General features: G+C 47.1%; 1 protein-coding gene across 7 annotated transcripts in view; it reads right to left on the bottom strand.

Moving 5' to 3' along the window:
* Csmd2 (CUB and Sushi multiple domains 2) overlaps positions 1-20,431 on the bottom strand; it is a 569,993-nt gene that overhangs the window by 441,569 nt on the left and 107,993 nt on the right. The window lies entirely within an intron of this gene.

Raw genomic sequence — 20,431 nt, 5'->3', positions numbered from 1 at the left:
CCCCAGCTCCGGAAAAAAAAAAAAAAGACAGAGGTAGAAGTAAATTAGACCACTGGCTGTGCTTTTGAAGGGGATGTTAGGACTCTCTTCCTGCCCCCATCCGCCCTATGGCCTCACACATGTTAGGCAAACACTCTACCATTGATCCATAACTCCAGTGCTCTCTTTTTCCCTGTCTCTGTCTCTCTGTCTTTCTCTTTCTCTCTGTTTCTCTCTGTGTGTCTTTCTTTCTCTCTGTCTCTGTGTCTCTGTCTCTCTTTCTCTCTGTATGTCTGTCTTTCTCTGTCTCTCTTTCTCTCTGTATGTCTCTGTCTTTCTCTGTCTCTCTGCTGTCTCTGTCTCTGTCTGTCTCTGTCTGTCTGTCTGTCTCTCTTTCTCTCTCTCTCTCTCCGTCTCTGTCTCTGTCTGTCTGTCTGTCTGTCTCTCTCTCTCTCTCCGTCTCTGTCTCTGTCTGTCTGTCTGTCTCTCTTTCTCTCTCTCTCTCTCCGTCTCTGTCTCTGTCTGTCTGTCTCTCTCTCTCTCCGTCTCTGTCTCTGTCTGTCTGTCTGTCTCTCTCTCTCTCTCTCCCCGTCTCTGTCTCTGTCTCTCTCTGATTCCTGCCTGTCCTAAGACAAACAGCCTTGTTCTAGCCATAATATGCAGCCCACCGCCAGCCCCAAACCAACTGGAACAACTGGCGATGGACTCAAATGTCCAAAACTGTGAGCCAAAAATGCAAACAGCAAGGAACGCTGCTCCCTTTGAGTGTTTCAGACATGCCGTCACAGGAACAGGAAGCCGACTAACAGTGAGAGAAACAGGAAAGAAGCCCAAACTGGAAGCACAGGAGAAAACTTCAAGGGCAAAAGGAGCCCCAGCAGAAGGATCTTCTGACAGAAGAAAAAAATGGAGGGGCAACTCCTCACAGCCATGGCCTGGCCCCTGAATGACAGGCTGCTGGGGTTTTTTGCTGCCTATTTTGGTTTCATCTCCTAGTTTCTCCCTTTCTGGCTGAGGCCCTTTGAAGGCCTGAGTGGAATCCATGATGGATTTGCAGCTGACAGCTTCCCTCACACAAGACTGTTCACATACTGAGAAAAATACACCTGACTCCTAGGAGCAGGGTGTGGATGTCGCTTATGATTGTTTATTCTTAAAAGGAACATCTGCCATTTTATAGAAATAAGTGCTTATTAATATAAGAAGAAAGCAGAAAAGATAAAGGGCCGAATACTGTCTAGCAATCATCATTCTTGACAGTTGACATACAAAGAGGTGAGACCATAATTCCATGAACTGGCGACACTTGAATGGGCTCGTGCTGGGCTGGCTCTTAATGGGAAAGAATGCTCTTTTGAATCTACATGGGCAAAAATACTAAAGTAAAAACAAAGGTATCCTTGAGCCTCAGATGGTATGTCCTTAGCATTGAGACATTTTAAAAGTCTTCTAAGGCTTAAAATATTACAGTGGACGCACGCTGTGATTTTTGCCTTACAATTCCTGGCACTCGGGAGCAGAGACAGAAGCACCGCACATTCAGAACCATCCTGGGGCTACATATATGAGTGAGTGTGTATGTATATGTGTGTATATGCATATGCTATCTATTTATCTATGAGTACCGGGCATCAGGGGATATATTCAGGACACATTTTCCACCACTGGGCATGTGTGTGACAGCTCCCACCAGAGCCCTAACTGTCCCCAGGCTGGTGTGAAGTTGTTCAATCTCTTGTTCATCTTTACCCTTCATTCCTCTTTCTGAGACTCACCCTGCCTCCTCATCCCCACCAAGGCCCTGGGAGAGAATGCAATATTTACCTTTATCCGAGTTCTTAAGGTAGCCTGGGCTATCTGCAGAGACTCAGCATTACTCAATACCTCCCATTGGTTATGTCCCATCTTGACACATAAGGTGTCCCATGGAGAGCTTTGGGCTCCCATATGTCTGTAAACACCAACTGTGAAAAGTCCCATGCTGGATGAAACCCTTAACCTTCCCACCACCCTAATCTTGTAAGACCAATGCTAACTCTAAATAAACTAATATCATGGGAAGAAAAGGGGATCGTGGGTGAGAAAATACATTTTAATAGATCGCTTCAAGCATAAACACATCCAACAAAGCATTCCTGCCTTACTCCATATTGACATTCCCAACACACGTACATACACAAATGCATGCATGCACATACAAATGTATACATGCACACACACATGCACACATATGCATACCTCACTTCATATTCACATTCCTAATACACATATATGTACACATATTTATACTTCACTTCATATTCACATTCCTACCATGCATATACCCACAAATGAACACACACATGTACACACAAATGCACACATGCCCACACATACACACATGTACACATGGGCATACACATGCTACTCACACACATATGCACACACATGTACATACATGCATACACAGCTATGTATGGATGCACACATACACACATACATACACATATACATACACAGAGTCTTTTTTGACACCTATATTGCGAACCCATCATGAGGGCTTATATCAGAAGCCCATTGTGAGGATGAAGGGACTAGCTTAGAGAACTTTTGTTTCTTCTTGTCCTTCATTTTTCCAGGGATTCATCCACAGCATGGGGTTCTGATTTGTACACAGCTTCCTGTCAGCTGCAGAGATGGGTGAATGACCTATCGCAGTTCACCATCTCTCGCTTTCATGACTGCCTCAAGGTGTGGAGAGGAGGGTGGAGCTGACATCACCCTAGCATGGCCACCTTGAGTCCTTCATTTGGTATGAGCCATAGACTCATTTTTGGACCTTAAATCAATGAAGTGTGAGCTCTGGAGTGCCAGGAGTCCTTTATCTTAGCTGATATCACCACACAAGGATAAACAGAGCTGAACAGGGGGACAGGAGATAAAGGCCTGACCATGGTGCTGGGAGACCTGTGCTCCAGCCACTGGAGACATCGATCCTCAGTGCCCACTGACAAGTCAATGTCTCTTCCCTTCTCTTCTTTCTTTTTGTTTGGTCTCAAGCTAGTCTTACTTAGGCTTCTGTCTCTTGAAACCAATTAAATGCAGATACCCCAGAGGCCTTAAATATCTACTGGTTGGACTACAGTGAAATTGAAAGTGTGTGTGTGTGTGTGCGCGCGCGTGTGTGTGTGTGCGTGTGTGTGTGCGTGTGTGTGTGTGTGTGTGTGTGTGTATGTGTGAAAAGTAATGGTAAATGGATAAAGAGAACACATAAACAGGGAGATCACACAAACCACACGTGGCTCAAAGGAGTGCTTGCAAATCAGAAGGCAAGGATAAGGACACAGACGCACACACCCTGAAGGATGATCAAAGTACGAAAAACCAGGGCTGGGGAGACAGCTACAGGGGTAAAGCGCTGGCCTAGAATGCACAAGCATACTGAGTTCTATCTTCAAATCACACTGGAAAAGGGAGAAGGGCTGGGCACGGCTGGCATGAGCTTATAATCCCAGCAGTGGGAAGCAGAGGCAGGTGCATCCCTGGAGCTCACTGCCAAGGCAGCCTAGTCTACTTGGTGAACCCTGGGCCAGCAAGAGACCTCGTTTCAAAAAAGATGTAGGGGTGGAAGAGCTCTGGAGACGGGTCAGTGGGTAAATGCTTGCTGCCCATGTTTGAGGGTCTGAATGCAGATCCCCAGTACCGTGTGAAAGCTGGCACAGCTAGATTTGTCTATAATTCTAGTGTTAGGAGGCAGAGGCAAGAGGATCTAGGGGGTTTGTTGGCCATCCAGTCCAGCCAACCAGTGAGCTCCAGGTTCGGTGAGACCTTATCTGTCCAATAAGGTCCAGGGGCTGGAGAGGTGGCTGAGTAAGAACATTGGATGCTCTTGGAGAGAACTCAGGTTCAATTCCCAACATACACAACCAAGTGTCTGTAACTCCAATTTCAGAGCATTTGACACTCTCTTCTGTGCCAGGTGTACATGCAGAAAAAACACCCTCACATGAAATATAATAGTATTTTTTTAATGTAAAAAGGAATCATGGAGTTGGGGATTTGGCTCAGTGGTAGAGCGCTTGCCTAGCAAGTGCAAGACCCTGGGTTCGGTCCCCAGCTCCGGAACAAAAATAAAAAAGGAATCATGGCTAGTGATAGAAGAAGACACATGGTATCAACCACTGGCCTCCACATGCATTCACATGGGCATGCACATTCACATGTGCCCACATGTACAGCCAGTGCACACATACCTCACAAGCACATAAGGAATTAAAAAGTGAATGAATAAATAGTGGTCAGCACCCGAGAAATGACAACCCAAATTCGCTTGAACACATGAACGTGTTCGCACATACACATGGAACTCTACTCTCAAATATTGCACTCACAGAGACCCCCCCCCACATATACATTTTTAAAACGGCAAAAAATATGAAAATCAAACTTCACAATTCATTTTTATAGAATTGGCAAGGGTTGAGGAAATCCAGTCTTGCAGTTATAAAAGAACCTTGACTGCAGAAGACACTCTCTCCACAAACTAAGAGGAAACAATCGATCTGTTCCCTAAAAACCATACATTTCCATACCTTTGCCAATTCAATTAACCTCACAATGATTATGCAAACTGAACTGGTGACCTTAAAACTGACTACAAAGGGGAGGGCTGGAGAGACAGCTCAGTGGTGAAAAGTTCTATTGCCCTTCCTGAAGATCCTAGCATCCACTTTAGAAGACTCACAACTGCTTGGAATTTTAGCTCCAAAGCCTTCAACACTCTCTTCTGACCTCTGTAGTCTCTCTCATATACATGGCACACAAATACACACATACATTTAAATAAGAATAAAATAAGCCTTTTATTTCAAAGGGAAATCTCTTAAACGTAATATCCAGTACTAGATTCACCAGAGAATTCTAATTGTATCAAGACAAATGAACCCCAATTCTCCTAGACAATCTCTTCCTAACAATCTAAAGGGGAAAACCCTTTCATACTCCTACGATAATCCATTGTTACCATGCCAACAAAGATAGGATAAATAACAAAAACTAAAGACCAACAACATCCCATATGCACATCAGCCCCCAAATCCTAGGCAAACTCCACAGCACATAACCGAGGCGGGGTCACTCTAAGAAGGCAAGGCTGTTTCAGTATTTGAAAACAAATCAGTAGCACGACCATATTGACAGGCTACAAGCAAAAATTTGCATCAACTGATGCAGAAAAAGCATTTGAATAAATTCAACATCCATATTTATGACATGTTTATAATATATATGTGCATGTATATGTATATATACACACTCATACATATTTATACATGCACCACATACATACATAGCTATGTATACACACATACTTTCAGAAGCTACAAATAGAAACTTTTTTCAACTTTGTACAAAAACATTTGTGACACACCCAGTTAGTGTCATTTAATAGTGAAAGACTGAATGTTTTTCCCTAAGAGTCAAAGCAAAGACAGAGCAACCAAAGTAGACAATCGGCAAAATAAAGGAAGATTCATTTACCACAAAGGATATACAAATGGCAAACAAGTATAAAAAAATGACGAATATCCTAGCTTATTTATGAAAATGCAAAATTAAGACCCAGGGTGACAGAACCCACTAAGCTGTTCTCCTAAACCAGTATAATCCCTGAGTGTACTCTACATGGCTTTCTTATACCCACAGATAAGTGTAGCTCTCACACCTTGTCAAAGAAAATTCGTTCCATAGCAGATGGTAACTGTTACAGGGATCTGCAACTGGGGTAAATGCAGATAGCAAATGGCTGTCAGGTGCTATAGGATACACCACCCCCCAAACCTGGGACTTAGAGCAACTCTCCAAAGAATGGGCAGTCAGACTGTAGGATATCTGCTGTGAAACAGTGTCTTCTACACTGGACTGGAGAGCCGCACCCATGGAATCTCAGAGATATGACTGCCTAAAAAGGACCTGCATAAGACAACATTGTGTCAATGTGGAAGAGAGAAATTTCACAAGGTCTCGCTTCTAGATGAAGAGCTGGAGGCAATTGACAGATGCTAAGAGAATCCATTTTCCTCCAGGGATGAACCTTCCGAAAGGTTATCCAGTCCCATGTGGTCAGCTCTAAACACATGGGCATATGAGCAACACTAAGTGGACTCAGGTTATACATATGTGTGTATAAATACATACATATGCATATGCACATACACATACATATAATTGAAGAAGAGGCTGGTTATTTTGAAAGGGAGAGGGGGAACACATGAAGGCTTAGAGGAGGGAGAGGACACAGGTGGAAATGATGTAAATACAGTATTCACATATAAAATTCTCAAAATAAAAATTAAAAAGACAATGAGATGTGGGTGCTATGTATTCACACAGCTAAGATGAGGCCATGGTTTACTGGTGAAGGCATGGAAGGACGGAAGGACTGATGGAAGTCTAAAAACACATAGTCCGAGAAGATTTCAGCAGTTTCTTAAAAAGAAAACACTCCCAAACACTAATTATGCAATGCAGCAGCAATGGTACCACTGGACATTTCCCTTGGAGACATGAGCATATATCTACACAAAAACCTGTGTGTGCCATGTCCACGAAGGAGCTTTGTTCATAATGGGTCAATCTGGGAACAGCCCTAACGCCCTACAGTAATGGAGACCTGGTTAAGCAGATTGCAGCCTGACCCCACAAATACTCCCTGACAACAGAAGGGAATGAGAATCTGAGACCCGGATCACAGTGGGCACATCTCCCACTGTGTCAGGCTAAGTGGAATAGAAAGTGGCCCTCAGAAGACTATAAAAGGTGAGACTCCATTTTTTAGCAGAGGGGAACTGTAACAGGCTCTGATCCCCAGGTCCTACGCTTACAGCTCTTGCCTACCATCCCCCCAATGATCTCAATTCATGCTGTCTGTGTCTCATGTACCCAAGCTGGTCTCAAACTCTTTATTGAGCCAAATCTGGCCTTAAACTCATGGTCTGCCTGCTTCTACCTTCCACGTGCCAAGAGTACAGAAATAAAATGTGAGTGTGGACTTGGTATAGCCTTTGTTTTAAATGGCCAAACAGTGGGGTGGAAGAATGCATTGAGTGGGTTAGAGTTGGGGGGAAGGGAGTAGAGTGACCCTGAAAGGGGTGGGCAGTTTTTGTGTGATGGGTTAGTGCAGTGGCTTGGTAGCATGTGGGGGTTACAGAATCTATTGTCACAAAAAAAAATGACATAGAAGTGTTACTGGTAGATTCTGTCTGGACCAGCCTTCCCAGGTTCTTGGCATGTTGCTAAAAGAACTGACGAAGTACAGAGAGCAAAGTCAGAAGAGGGTTCACTCAGAAGTGGAGATACAGAGCAAACAGGCTACAAGAGAGTGGCAGGCTTTGAGTGAGGATTACAAGGGCGTGGGTACGGTTTGAGAATTTTGTGAGTCTAGGAGGAGAAGGGTTTGTTGCTAGGAGTGAGATATAGGTGGTTTCCTGTTTTGATTGGCAAACTTGGATTATTTAAGTCTCTGCTCACTGTGTATTGATTTTCCTGGATACATCTGTTTAATCACATGCTTGCTATAAGATGATAAACACATCCCAAAAATTCACTCAGAGAACAGTTTCCCTTACTATTCATGTACCCCCAAACTAGTCTAGGATGGATCGGACCACTCCCCTTACTTTCAAGCTATGTTTGGCCACAAAAGGGCAGTAGCTAGAGGCTGACGAAGAGCTACATAATGCAATGACCTGATTGTGTGGTGAGTGGGGCTCAATGCAGATGGCGCCCCAGGCTGCTAAGTCTTGGAAATGAGTGAGTGTGCAGTTTAAGCCAACAGGAGCCCGAGCCACTAAGCTATCCCTACACTTGCCTGTTGCAGAAGTATACACACCTTTTGCAGGAACATAAGCATCCTGGCTTTCACTGCACCCCAGTCATGTAAGATGTAAGCAAAGGAGAAGGCTCAGTGAAAGGTAATCAGGACCTCTCTGTGCGACTTTCGAAAGTTCCTAAGAGTCCATCATTGTGTTAGCGTCTTTTCCTGTTGCCTATGTAAAACACCTTGACAAGAAAAACTTAAGGGAGAAGGATTTATCCTGGCTCACAGTTCAAAACCAGAGCTCCTCATGACAGAGAGTCAAGAGCTTGAAGCAACTTGTCACATCACACCCATAATCAGGTTCAGGAGCAATAGATGAATGCTCGGCCCACTCTCTCCTCTTTTAGTCAGTCCAGGACCTCAGCCTAAGGAATGGTGCCACCCACAGTGGACAGGTCTTCCCACCTCAGTCAATCCAGTATAGATAATCCCCACATGTGTGCCCAGAGGCTCATTGCCCAGTGGATTACAGGTTGTGTCCAGTTGATAGTTAATACTAACCAGCACAGTAATTATTTCAAAATTAAAAGCTAAAAAAAATGGAAATGGTTCATGGTGTATTTCTATGTAATTGAGACTTCCATTGGGCTCTAACCTCAAATTAGCATCCCTGGATTAGACCTTAAACTTGCAGTTGAATTTTGTCAGGTACATGCTGCTCCTCTCTCCCCTTCAGCACCATCTGGGCTCTTACTGACCTAAGCACAGCCAAAGCCATCGATCACCAGTCACTTAGACATTAGTTGCTTGTGGATTTTCCTGCCTCACCCTCAATGGTGTCATCTGCCAGTGACAGATTTCTGCTGGATTCTCACCTCCAATGAGGCTCGGGCACTAAGGGGCCCTGATCTCCCAACCCCACCCCTATGACCCTTGTTACCCATTCAGTCAGCCTGGTTCACAGCAGCCACCACTGACCCCTTTGTCCATGTCTATCAGAATACTGCTGCTGGGTCCATTTCTCAAACTCAGCCTGGGTAGAGTCTTCTCCTTCAGTGACAAACAGTGGGACTCTTCTTAATGACACACAGCATCACAATTGTCACGAACTGATCTGAAATGTCCTCCACCCTCCAGGGGCACATGAACCTGGGTCCCTAACTGATACATTCCTTTGGGAGGTTATTGAACATTTTAGGACACAAAGCCCAGAGGGGAATCACAGGCTGCTAGGACAAAGCCTTGCAGGTTTCAGCCTGGCCCTTCTTGCTGTTTCCTGATCTACCAAGAATGTGAGGAGTTCAGCCATGCTCTCTTGCTGCCACAGACCCTGCACACCTTTGTCACCATGATGGACTGCACCCTTTAAAACCATGAACTCCTCCCTCCCCCGAGTTTCTTCTGTTTAGTGGTGCTTGTCTATCACAATGATAAAAGTAATGAAGACCATGGGGAAGGAACTTCCGGATCACCAGGGCTCATTTCGTGCAGATGTCTTTGACATCGCTCTACTGGGTAGAAACTCTGGATCTTGGTCCCCAAGTTAGCTCCACGATGCTTCTGGGCTGTCACTTACAGATGCCTAGACCCTAGCTCCTTGGTACTATACTGACGCAAGCTGAGAATAGCTAATGTATGCTGTCAACAAACAATTACAGTTTTATCACTTGCGATATATGGAACCACAGCTTCCTAGGCATTTCCTCTAATAGGGCATTTACCAGCTCTCTGCCGCTTCCTCGGTCGGTAGATAATTCTAGCAGGAAACACTCAAAGGCAATATCACTGGAGCTGGGGAGAATTAAATCTTAGCTATTTGGATATATAAAGCATCCTTTTTCCTTCCTCCTCTACTGGCCCACTCCCTCTGAGGCCAACTGTGAACTTGCTGCTGACTCTGAGGCCAGAGGAGCCATCGTGTGGCCTATTGGAAAGAGCAGGTCAGACTTGAGGTCTTTCTAGACTTTTATCCAAAGATAAAGACATGAGGGTCCTTCAGTAGCAGAAGCCACAGCTAGCAGAGGCACGTGTTAAAATGGGGGTAGGGAAGCCTAGCTCTGTTGTTGCTGGGATCAGCCATATAGACTCTAAATATACATTGTTCCACAGATGAACATGGCCAGACTTGTGAAGGAAGTCTCTGCTTCTGTTTATGGTGCATATTCTCTCTCTCTCTCTCTCTCTCTCTCTCTCTCTCTCTGTGTCTGTCTCTCTGTCTCACTGTCTGTCTCTGTCTCTGTGTGTGTCTGTCTGTCTCTGTGTGTGTCTGTCTGTCTCTGTGTCTTTCTGTCTGTGTCTGTATCTGTGTCTCTCTCATGTGTGTGTCTATCTGTCTGTCTACCTGTCTGTCTGCCTGTATACCTATCTGTGTCTCTGTGTGTGTCTCTCTGTCTCTGTGTGTGTGTGTCTGTCTCACTCTGTCTGTCTCACTTTGTCTGTATGTGTGTCTGTCTCTCTCTGTCTCTGTCTTTCTGTCTGTGTCTCTGTCTGTCTCTGTCTCTCTGTCTCTCTCTCTGTGTCTCTCTTTCTCTCTCTCTCGTGTGTGTGTGTGTGTGTGTGTGTGTGTGTGTGTGTGTGTGTGTGTGTGTGTGTGTGTTTGCCATCCTGTCCAGAGTAGCCCAGAACACTGGAAACTGGGAATGCCCAGATCTCTAACCACTCTAGCTCAGAACCCACCTCCAACATTTTACATTTCTTAGAGTCAAGAGCAGAATCCCTGAGGAGTGACAAGTGTTGCCGCCTGCCTCAGCCCTGACATATTGTCTGCTCCACTTCCTTCCTGGCCCTGGTCCCTCTCGTGTTCTTCAGTGAGGAGCAGTTCAGGGGTTGGAGACAGTCCATGTATGGGCAATGAGGGGTACATTTCCAGTTGGGAATTTGAAGACAAGAATGAAAATGACTCTAAGATTCCACTTACCGCCATGTGTGCACAAACAAGTGATGTCCATGGCTCTTCCCAGCATCTCTCTGGTCCCCATTCCTGCACATCACCAGCTTCCATTCCCTCCGTGTCCACGCCCTAGCCCCAAGATACTCACATATTCTGCTTCCTTTTCAGAACACTCTTCTCTCCTCCTCAACTCACAGCTGTCATCTAATGGACTCACCCTCATCATCACGTACCTCAGCATTGCTGCCGGATGAGGCATCTTGACTTGACTAGTCTACTCTACGTGCACAGGTCCCTGCAGAAGGCTGCAGAGTTCTCAAGGACACCAGGTAGCCTAGAATTTCTAGGCTTTCCTCCAAGGTTCAGGGAAGCAAAGCCAACAGCCCTCCTGAGGTCCAGCCTGGCCATGACCTAGGCTCTGTTCATGGACGTGTAGGGAGCTGGGAAGCATGCTGTATCTAGGAGGGAGCTCTTTTTGTTAAGTCCTGCCCTGGTCTCTTACTGCAATGATCCTGTAACTTGGTCAGTTAAGATCCCTGGATCATTCCATGAAACAGAAAACCAATATGCCCTTTTAGAGCACACACGATTAGAAAGAGGTAAGCTTCAGTGAACTGAGCCATTGGGATGAGACAGTGTTGGAACACTGCTTTCAAGTGTAGCTTTTATACTATCCAGTTCAGGATGGGCAACAGATCAAGAGATCAAGAGACACTGGGAACAGAGGCTGAAGTTAGACATAGTGGCTCAAGTCTGTTATGCTAGCACACTGAAAGCTACAACAAGAAGACCATCTCAAGTTCAGAGCAGCCTGTACTACATAATAAGTTAAGACCAGCCTGTGCTACATGGTGAGTTAAGGCCAGCCTGGGCTACATAGTGACTTAAGGCCAGCCTGGGCTACAGAGACATTATCTCAAAAGTCCAAAAAGACAAAAAATAGAATTGGTCAGAGTTCCCAAGAGGATGGGGTCACTGCTGTGCATGCCACATGGGGAGTCACTGGTGTCTGCAGGAGGCAGAGGATTCAGGGAGGGTGGGGCCAAGTCCTTTATTGCGGTTTTCAGGGAAGCACAAGACAAGGTGGGACAGCAGCTTTGTTGGTTCAGGACGCACTCCACGGGCATGACAGCATGATGGGATCCAAGTCCAGGAGTTTCCCTGGAGAGTGCAGAAGAGGCAGCAGCTGACTTTGGGAAGGCTGCCTGGATAGAGAGCAAGGTTCTGGCTTTCCTATCTCGCATCAGTAGGCCATGCCCCTCCCACCAAGCATCAAATCATCGGAAAAAAATGATTGATGATCACATCATAACCTGACCTCTCCTGACCCAAATCCCGTTTTCTTCCAAGCACGGATCCCAGGCAACAGCAGACATTTATTGAAGCTGTTCTGTGCTGGTCAGGTCCTGCTGAGCAGATGGAGGGGCCCGTGAGCACTCTGGTCAACCTACAGGGAGGCTTTTGGGTAGACGAATGGTTGGTGGATGGGTTGATAGATGGATACGTCTACTATTTGGCATTCCTGCGTACAGCCACACAGTCTCAAAAGTACCCATTCTAGAGATAGGGCCAGCAGGATGAAGAGACTCTCAGATGTGGGCTGAGGAACTCAATGACTTGCTGGAAATCTCCCAGTCCCTGGAGGCAGAGGCAGAAGGATCTAGGGTTTGCCAGCTTAGCCAAATCCTCAGGTTTCAGGTTAAAGAAAAATGTGAGTCCCTGTATTTAAAAGCAAAGGTGGGCTCTCTCTCTCTCTCTCTCTCTCTCTCTCTCTCTCTCTCTCTCTCTCTCTCTCTGCCTGTTGCCTGCAGATCTGAATACAGAGCTCTCAGCTACCTCTCCAGCACCACATCTGCCTGCAGGCCATCATGCTTCCTGCCATGATGATAATGGACTAAACCTCTGAACTGTAAGCCAGCCCAATTAAATGTTTTGTTTTAGATGAAAAAAATAAATAAAAGCAAAGGTGGAAGGGCTAGAGAGATGGCTCAGTGGTTAAGAGCATTAGCTGCTCTTCCAGAGGTCCTGAGTTCAAATCCCAGCAACCACATGGTGTCTCACAACCATCTGAAATGGGATCAGATGCCCTCTTCTGCCACACAGGTGTAAATGCAGATAGAACGCTCATACAAAATAAATAAATGAATATATCTTTTTTTTAAAGAATTGCTTAAAAAACAAAAACAAAAAACAAAAAACAAGGTGGAGAGCAACTGAGAAGGATGCCCAAGGTTTACCTCTGACCTCTATGGAGTAAGGCTGACATCTGAGATTGACCTCTGCCCTTGACATAATGGAGTAGGACAAAGCAGACCACCTTGGATATAGCCTTCCCCCAAAATATTCGGGAAAGTGAGACTCTGTAAAACATGTCATGAAGTAAAGTCAGAAGAAAGTGTTTGGAAAGTAGAGAGGAAGCCAGGAAGCCCCCTGGAGGATGGGATTGCTACAGGTTTGGAAGATGATTAAAACGGTGGCCTATTGCTCTTTCTGGGAAGGCTGAGGAGGACCCAGTACCTAGCAGAGCTGCTCTCCAAAGTAAGTGTCTGGATGTTCACTGATTAAACAGAGACTTGGGGCCTGCTGCATGCGTTCAGCACAGGCAATCCAGGGCTTGTGAGGCTTGTAATAAACTAAGGTAGGGACCAGGGGAGATGGCTCAGTCAGGAAAGTGCTTGCCTTGCATGTATGGGGGCCTGAGCTAGATCCCCTAGAACCGACTAGAAAAAAAATCTAAGCATGGCACAGGCTCACAGTCCCAATGCTGTAGAGATGGGGAAAGACAGACCTGGCCGGTACCAGCCAGTTAACCTAGTCAAATCCATGAACTGTAGGCACAAAGTGAAAGCCCATGTCTCAAAAAACAGGGTAAAGAGAAACTTAGAAAGATGCCTGAGATTTACCTCTGACCTCCTCATGCATGTATACACATCCGGGCGTGTATGTGTGTGCTTGCGTGTGCATGAGAACACACACACACACACACACACACACACACACACACTCACGCCTGCTGTGTACTAGGGTTCTGTGGAACCGTCTCTGGGTATACGATGCGTCCAGGGAAGGCAGATCAGGGAGCGCAGGCTGCTGCTATACTGACTGTTGCTTAGAATCTTGGGAGTCTCCAATCCCGCCCAGCTGTATGGAGATCTGAGACCCTGGCAATGAAAGCCCTTGTCTGAGGCCCATCCATGCATATCGCTACTCTTGATCTTAAAGAGCCCAACTAATATAGAGTTATCTAGGAGTAAACAGTAATAGAGCCAATCGGGCCATTATTGAATGGTTCTTACTTAAGGCTCTTAGCACATCAAACAATGATATCCAAAAAAAGTCACGTCAATTGACCTTGGGAATAAAAGACTAAACGTAAGCAAATTCATCAGACTGACAGGCTAGGCAAATAGTCTTTTGATTTTCCGGCAGCCCTACACCAGACAGCAGCCACTATAGATACATAAACCATTAAGCTAAAAACAGAGCTCTCGTTACGGGTATAATCTAGTAATTTGCAGGTAATTGATGGACATTAGTCATAATCACACACAATACACAGCCCCTCCCACCCCCTAGAGTTCATGCTTTCCCTGGAAAGTCCTATTCGCATCTCACCAAGAGCTTCCCAAACTGGGAAACTTAGAAAAAAAACAGGTTTCCTGTGCATTGTGGTGAACAGTGAACCACTCTCCGAAATGATGGACCCGGAGAGGGCAGGCCAGAGAAGCTGGGGAGTTTCGACATCAGCCGAGAGACCACTGCCACTGTTGATCCTGGAGTCGGTAAGTCTGCAGTGATTAGAAAACAGAGCAACTGGAGTTGGGGCTGCCCCAAGAGCCGAAGACTGCTGTTTGATGTACGGAGCTCCTTAAATCCCCATTTTCTCAGGATGAGCTGGCATTTAGCCGCTGCTTACTGAAAGGACAATTTAACCCCCAAAAGCCTTTTTCTCCAGTGGGTCCCAGTTTCTGCTGAGGATTCCTTCTGTTTCTAGAAACACCTCTGGGTTCAGCCGCACAGGTGCTGTTCTTTGGAGAGGCCAGGGTACCAATACTAGACATGCTTGGATGGAATGATGGGAATTTCCAAGTCCCTGCCTTGTACACTTCTAGGATGTGCACTGGCTTCAGAGCCAAGAACTGGAGTCAGAAAATGCCCACCTGCTAAAGACAAAAATAGAAATTCTTCGGTGCCCAGGCAGAATGTAAATGCACCAGGACTCGGGACTGTCGGAGCAGGGTGTTTTCCAGAAAACTGCTGTTTCTGGTTTTGCCAACTGTGTACCAAGGCCATGGTGCAGAATGCCATTCAGGGGGTGTGAGCAGATTTCCCTGGGGAGGTGAACAAATCATGTCCCATATGAGATGGAGCCGTGGCTCCGAAGCATCATGACAAGGTGTCCCAGGGCGACACTGGGGACAATGACTCTGGGATAGTGTATGTCCAATCAGTATTGGGTGTTATCAATCAGCGCTTCTCTTGGGAGTTTAGAACAATGGGCTGGAGGCTGGTGAGGAGTGTAACCTCATCATCGAGTTGTGTCCCATTATAACATCTCGGCAGGGCTGTGGACCTGGGCATTGCTGCGACACCAAATAGGTGTCATGGGATGCCACTCAGTGCAGGTGGAGGAAGACAGTCACAGACCTGCCCGCATCCCACCTCCCCACCTTGAGGCACAGGCAGGCTGTAGACACACAGAGCCCTACCTACCACCAAGCCACACGGTGCGGAAGCGGGGGTAAGATGTCCACAGACCCACCTATCACACGGTGCGGACAGAGGAGGTCACTCAGAGGCTCACCAGCTGCATGGCCCATATGCGGTGGGAGCCACTATGATGTACAAGTATGTGGCAGACATATGGGAGAGAAAAAGAGGGGGAACAGATTGAGCACTATAAAAAGAGATGGACCTGGGCAGGGATGAAGAGTAATAGCCTGCTGTGAGGAACCAGTCCACCATCGGAGGCCATGGTAAAATGCCAACCTGTGTGGCTACTGAGGGCCATGTCTGGGTTCATGGCTGTGCAGTGGCAGGGGTTGGTTTTGATGTCCTTGACTCGTATTACCACTAGAGATCATGGACATGTCCATGGTCTCGGATGCCAGGGGTGGAGTGGAACTGGCCCTGGCCCTCACCTGTGACAGCACTTGTGAGAGTTGGTTCTGCACTGCACCTGGACAGCGAGCAGAGTGGGTCCTGGTGGTGGTGGCAGGGCAAGCTGGCCCTGTGGATGAGAGCATGGGCATGCTGGCACTGCCACTCCCCGGGGAAGTCTGCTCACACCCCTTGAATGGCATTAGACACCATGGCATGGGTAACACAGTTGGCAGTCCCAGAAGCAGCAGTATTCTGGAAAACACCCCTGCTCTCACGAAAGCAAAAGAGCTGGCCCCGCTCCTAGCAGGCTCTAACATTTAGGAGAGTGGGCCTTGCATTTTAACTGGGCAGCAGAGTAGAACTGGTTCTAGTGGAGATGGCACTGGTGAACCAGACCCGTGGATGAGAGCGCAGGAGTGCTGACCTCCCCATTCCTCTGCTAAGAGGCAGGGAGGGAGCCAGGGGGATGCCACCCCACCACCACTTGCCACCTATCTTAGTAGTCAGGAGAGCTGGCCAGAATGGGCCCTGTGTCTCGCCTGGGCAACATTAGCAGAGCTGGCCCTGGTGGTGAAGGTGTGGGCGGGCCAGCCCTGAAGTTGTGAGAGCCAGTCCCTCGCTGGCTACAGCACTTGGGAGAGTGGGCCTCGAACCTTGACTTGGAAGCACAGTGGAGCTGGCTCTGGAGGCATGGGTGTGGGTGAGCCAAAGTCCAAGTGCAAGAGAGTAGGAGAGATAGCCCCGCCTCCTCCTGATGGCAACACTGGGTGACCTAGCTGGAGCAGCGCTGGAGAGCTCTCCCTGATGGTGCAGACAGAGAGCCAGGGGGCTGACCAGCCCAGCTGCCACCCAGGCCCAGATCCAGGGCTTTGACTTGGCCAACTCCAAAACCTACATCATCTGGAAACTGTTGAGGTGAACGAAAGGGCTGGTCCTGCCAATGTAAAACTGTGGGATCTCCATGACACTGGGCAACAACAGGTTAACTGGGAAGAGTCCCTGTGAGGAGCCAATATTGAGGGTGTTACAGAAACTAGAGTCCTCGAACTAAACCAATGACTCATTGCTCCAAACAGTGGCATACGGCATACTACTATTCCTCCATGAGATGTTTTCTATGCTTTTTTTGGGGGGGGGTGTTGTTTTGGGTTTTCAAGTGTGTGTGTGTGTGTGTGTGTGTGTGTGTGTGTGTGTGTGTTATTAAGGGGGAAAGGTTGTAAGAGCATAGGGAAGATATGGAGGGACAGGGAGATGAGTGGGACTGGGGTGCCTGATGTGAACTTATAAGGAATCAATAGAAAAAGTTTGAAAACAGCTGTGATGGGATATTGGGTGGAACAGACAGAGTAGGGGTCTGGCAGTCTTTGATTCAATTCTAAGAGTGGAAACTGAGCAGCAAGTGCATACCTTCCACTGTTAGACTCTCTCCCTCCCTCCCTCCCTCTTACCTTCCCTCCCTCTCTTCCATCCCCTCAACCCCCACCCAGTGTATGTGTGTGTTAGGCATGGATACAGGTTTGTCTGTGTGTACGTGTGTGCAGTCCAACTGACTGTATATGTGAGTGTACACGCACGTGGAAGCCAGATATTGCTGTTGGATACCTTCCTCCATTTCTCTCCACTGTATTCAAAAATTATTTACACTGACTTATTTTGCATGGAGAGGCAAGTATATGCCATAGGTGCACACGGAGAGGTCAGAGGACAGCGTCCAGGGGTCAGATTTCTCTTTCCACCATGTGGATCCCAGGGATGAAACTCAGGTCATCAGGCATGGCAGCAAGTGCCCTTGTCCATGGAGTCATCCTATGAACCTTCCGCCTTATTCTGTGTGACAAGGTCTCTCACTAAACCTGGAATCCACTAATTTGGCCAGCAAGCTCCAGGGATCCTCCTATCCGTCTCTGCACTGCTAGGATGACAGACTTACACAACCATGCCCTGGGGTTTACATGGGTGCTGGGATGAGAACTCAGGTCCTCAACCCTTGCAAGGCAAGGGTGTTACTAACTGAGCCATCCCTGGCAGTAATTATTAAGAATATACAATTGAAATCTTTCATCTTTCAACTTATATTTATGTTTTAGCTACTATAAAGTTGTTGGCGCACGCGCGCGCGCGCACACACACACACACACACACACACACACACACACTATTGTATTGTCTGGTTCTAACTATATAATGTGTGAGGCTGAGAGACTGCTCTTTTTTACCCATTGAGCATCATGGGACAATGGTAGACGTACTCCCGGTGCCTTGGATAAAGGTTTAGGAGCTCTTCCATCACTGTAGCAAAGGTTCTGAGAAGTCCTGCTGCAAGGTTAGAGAGCTAGGTTACAGCAGCAGACCCTGGAAGACCTGGGCATGAACAGCCTTGTTTCTGGCATCGACATGGGAAGCCTAAGCAAGATGCTGCCTGAGATTTGCTCTATGATCTCATAGACTTGAGAAAAAGGCCCGAAGCTGACTATTCCCACTGGTAACATTTAGTAACTTCTGCCCATAGTCATTCATGCGACAAATATCCACTGTGCGCCTGATTAAATGTCATGTTCTATGCTTGCTTCTGAGGGTAGATATTCACAGGCCGTCACTGTCTCTCAAAGAGCTCATCCTCAAAGGGAAGCATTTACAGGGCTGGGGAGTCAGCATAGTGCTATCCAAGCACCAGGACCTGAATTCAATCTCCAGCACCGGCAGACGAGTAGGGGCGGTGGTGTGCCTATAGTCCCAGGACTGAGAAGGTGAAGACAGAAAGATCCTCTAAAATCGTTGGCCAGCCAACCAAGTCAATCAGCACACTCCAGGTTCAGTAAGACCCCATCTCATATACACATGTACACACATGTGGTGTGTGTGTGTGTGTGTGTGTGTGTGTGTGTATTTGTGCTATATACAGCTATAACTCACACACAAACACACACACACATACACATGCGCACATGCACACACCACATAATGGCATTTACATAGATGTATCCAGAAACCAGTCACTTCTCAACACCTCACTCCCATCACCCTGGACCAGCCCAGCAAAGGAGCTGCTCTCTCCTCTGTCACTGACATCACCTCCTAAGCAGAGGCCATATTTCTCCTTCTAGACCTGTGGACCATGCTCAGCCCAGCAGCCGGCAGCAGCATCTGAAGTCAGAGCAGGCCACTTCTCTGTTCAGGACTCTCAAGGCCTTCCCTTTGATTTGGAATAGAAGAACACATCTTCATAATGACCTAAAGATCTCTCCCCTTCCTTCCCTCCCTCCCTCCCTCCCTCCCTCCATCCCTCCCTCCCTCCCTCCATGTCACAGGTAGCCTCCCTTTGCTCTCTCACTCTAACCACAAAGAACCACTGACACCTCTCAAACACAGTGGGTCAGGGTCTGGGTCACGTTCGCCACATCTCCTGTCCCCATAGCTCTGAAATGATCTCTGATTGTTTCTCACTCATAAATTTTCACTACATTTATTTATTTATTTGTTTACTTACTTATTGTGTTGGGGGAGCAGCAGCGTGTACACGATCTTATGGAGATTCATAGGACAATTCGTAATAGTCTTCTTCTAGTGTATAGGGCTTGGGAATTGAACTCCGATTGGTAATGAGTACTTTTACCTGCTGAGCCATCTCCCTGGCTCACTTCCTCACTTTTCTGCCCACCTTACCAAGGAGAGCATTAATCTGTGAGGACAGAGATTCATCAATGTCTTCACTGACTTGAGCCCAGCATTGAAAACAGTGCCAGGCATACCAATGCTAATTAATGTTTTTACTGTTGAAGACTCCACTACCATGCCACCCAGGAGTGTAGGGCTAGGTGTACCCCAGGGCTCTGACATCACCAGCCTGCATGGCTCTAAAAGGACAGTATCAGATTATCATCCAAATGGCATGGGGAGCCACAGCAAGAGAGGAAGGACACTTCAAATGACGGGATTGTGCACGAGTGAGGAGGAGAGAAGAAAGCCCAACTTCCCATGTAATTTATGAAATTGTTCCGCAACCAATGACAGGAGAACAAATGGCTACAACCAGCTGCTCGTCCCCATTTGTTTACCATGACTGCTTAATTACCAGCCTCCCCAAGAGAGGGGATAATTTTTTTGGAGCATTTCTAGCAGATGTAGACATTATTTCCTTCCACAGGAGCCTAAAAAACTGGACCAACATCTGGGACAGAACCTGAAGCCCAAGATCCATGAGGGAAGGTTGGTGGATGGGGAAGAGAACTTCCATGAAGAAGAAGCATTATGGTCCAGAAGCCTGCTACCTCTGCATCTGCATCCCCCAAGCCACACCCAGGGAGCATCTCTCTGGAGAAAGGGAGATTCTCCTTACCGGGAGCTCCAAGGGACAGGTGAACACCAGTGCTGCCCTGGGATGCTCCAGCCTATGATTGGCCTATCCAGGAGAGCTCTGGGGGATGAGGATGTGTCTCAGTGGCAGAGTACTTGACCACACACACGAGGTCCTGAGTTCAATCCCCATCATAAGAAGAGCAAGCAAAGCAGAAGAGCTCTGAAGTTTTCTTCCTCGTGGACCAGGGAGACACGAACAGCATCAGGCGTCCAAATACCAGTGAATGGTCAGGGTGTGGCTGAAGCCAACCTGGGAGACAGGAACATGTGGAATCTCTGGCCTTCAGAAAGGAGAGTTCAAGATGCCG

The sequence above is a fragment of the Rattus norvegicus genome, chromosome 5 (genome assembly GCF_036323735.1).
Source record: "Rattus norvegicus strain BN/NHsdMcwi chromosome 5, GRCr8, whole genome shotgun sequence".
NCBI lineage: Eukaryota > Metazoa > Chordata > Mammalia > Rodentia > Muridae > Rattus > Rattus norvegicus.
Note: the sequence above shows the minus strand (reverse complement) of the source record. Positions and strands in the feature narration are given on the sequence as shown.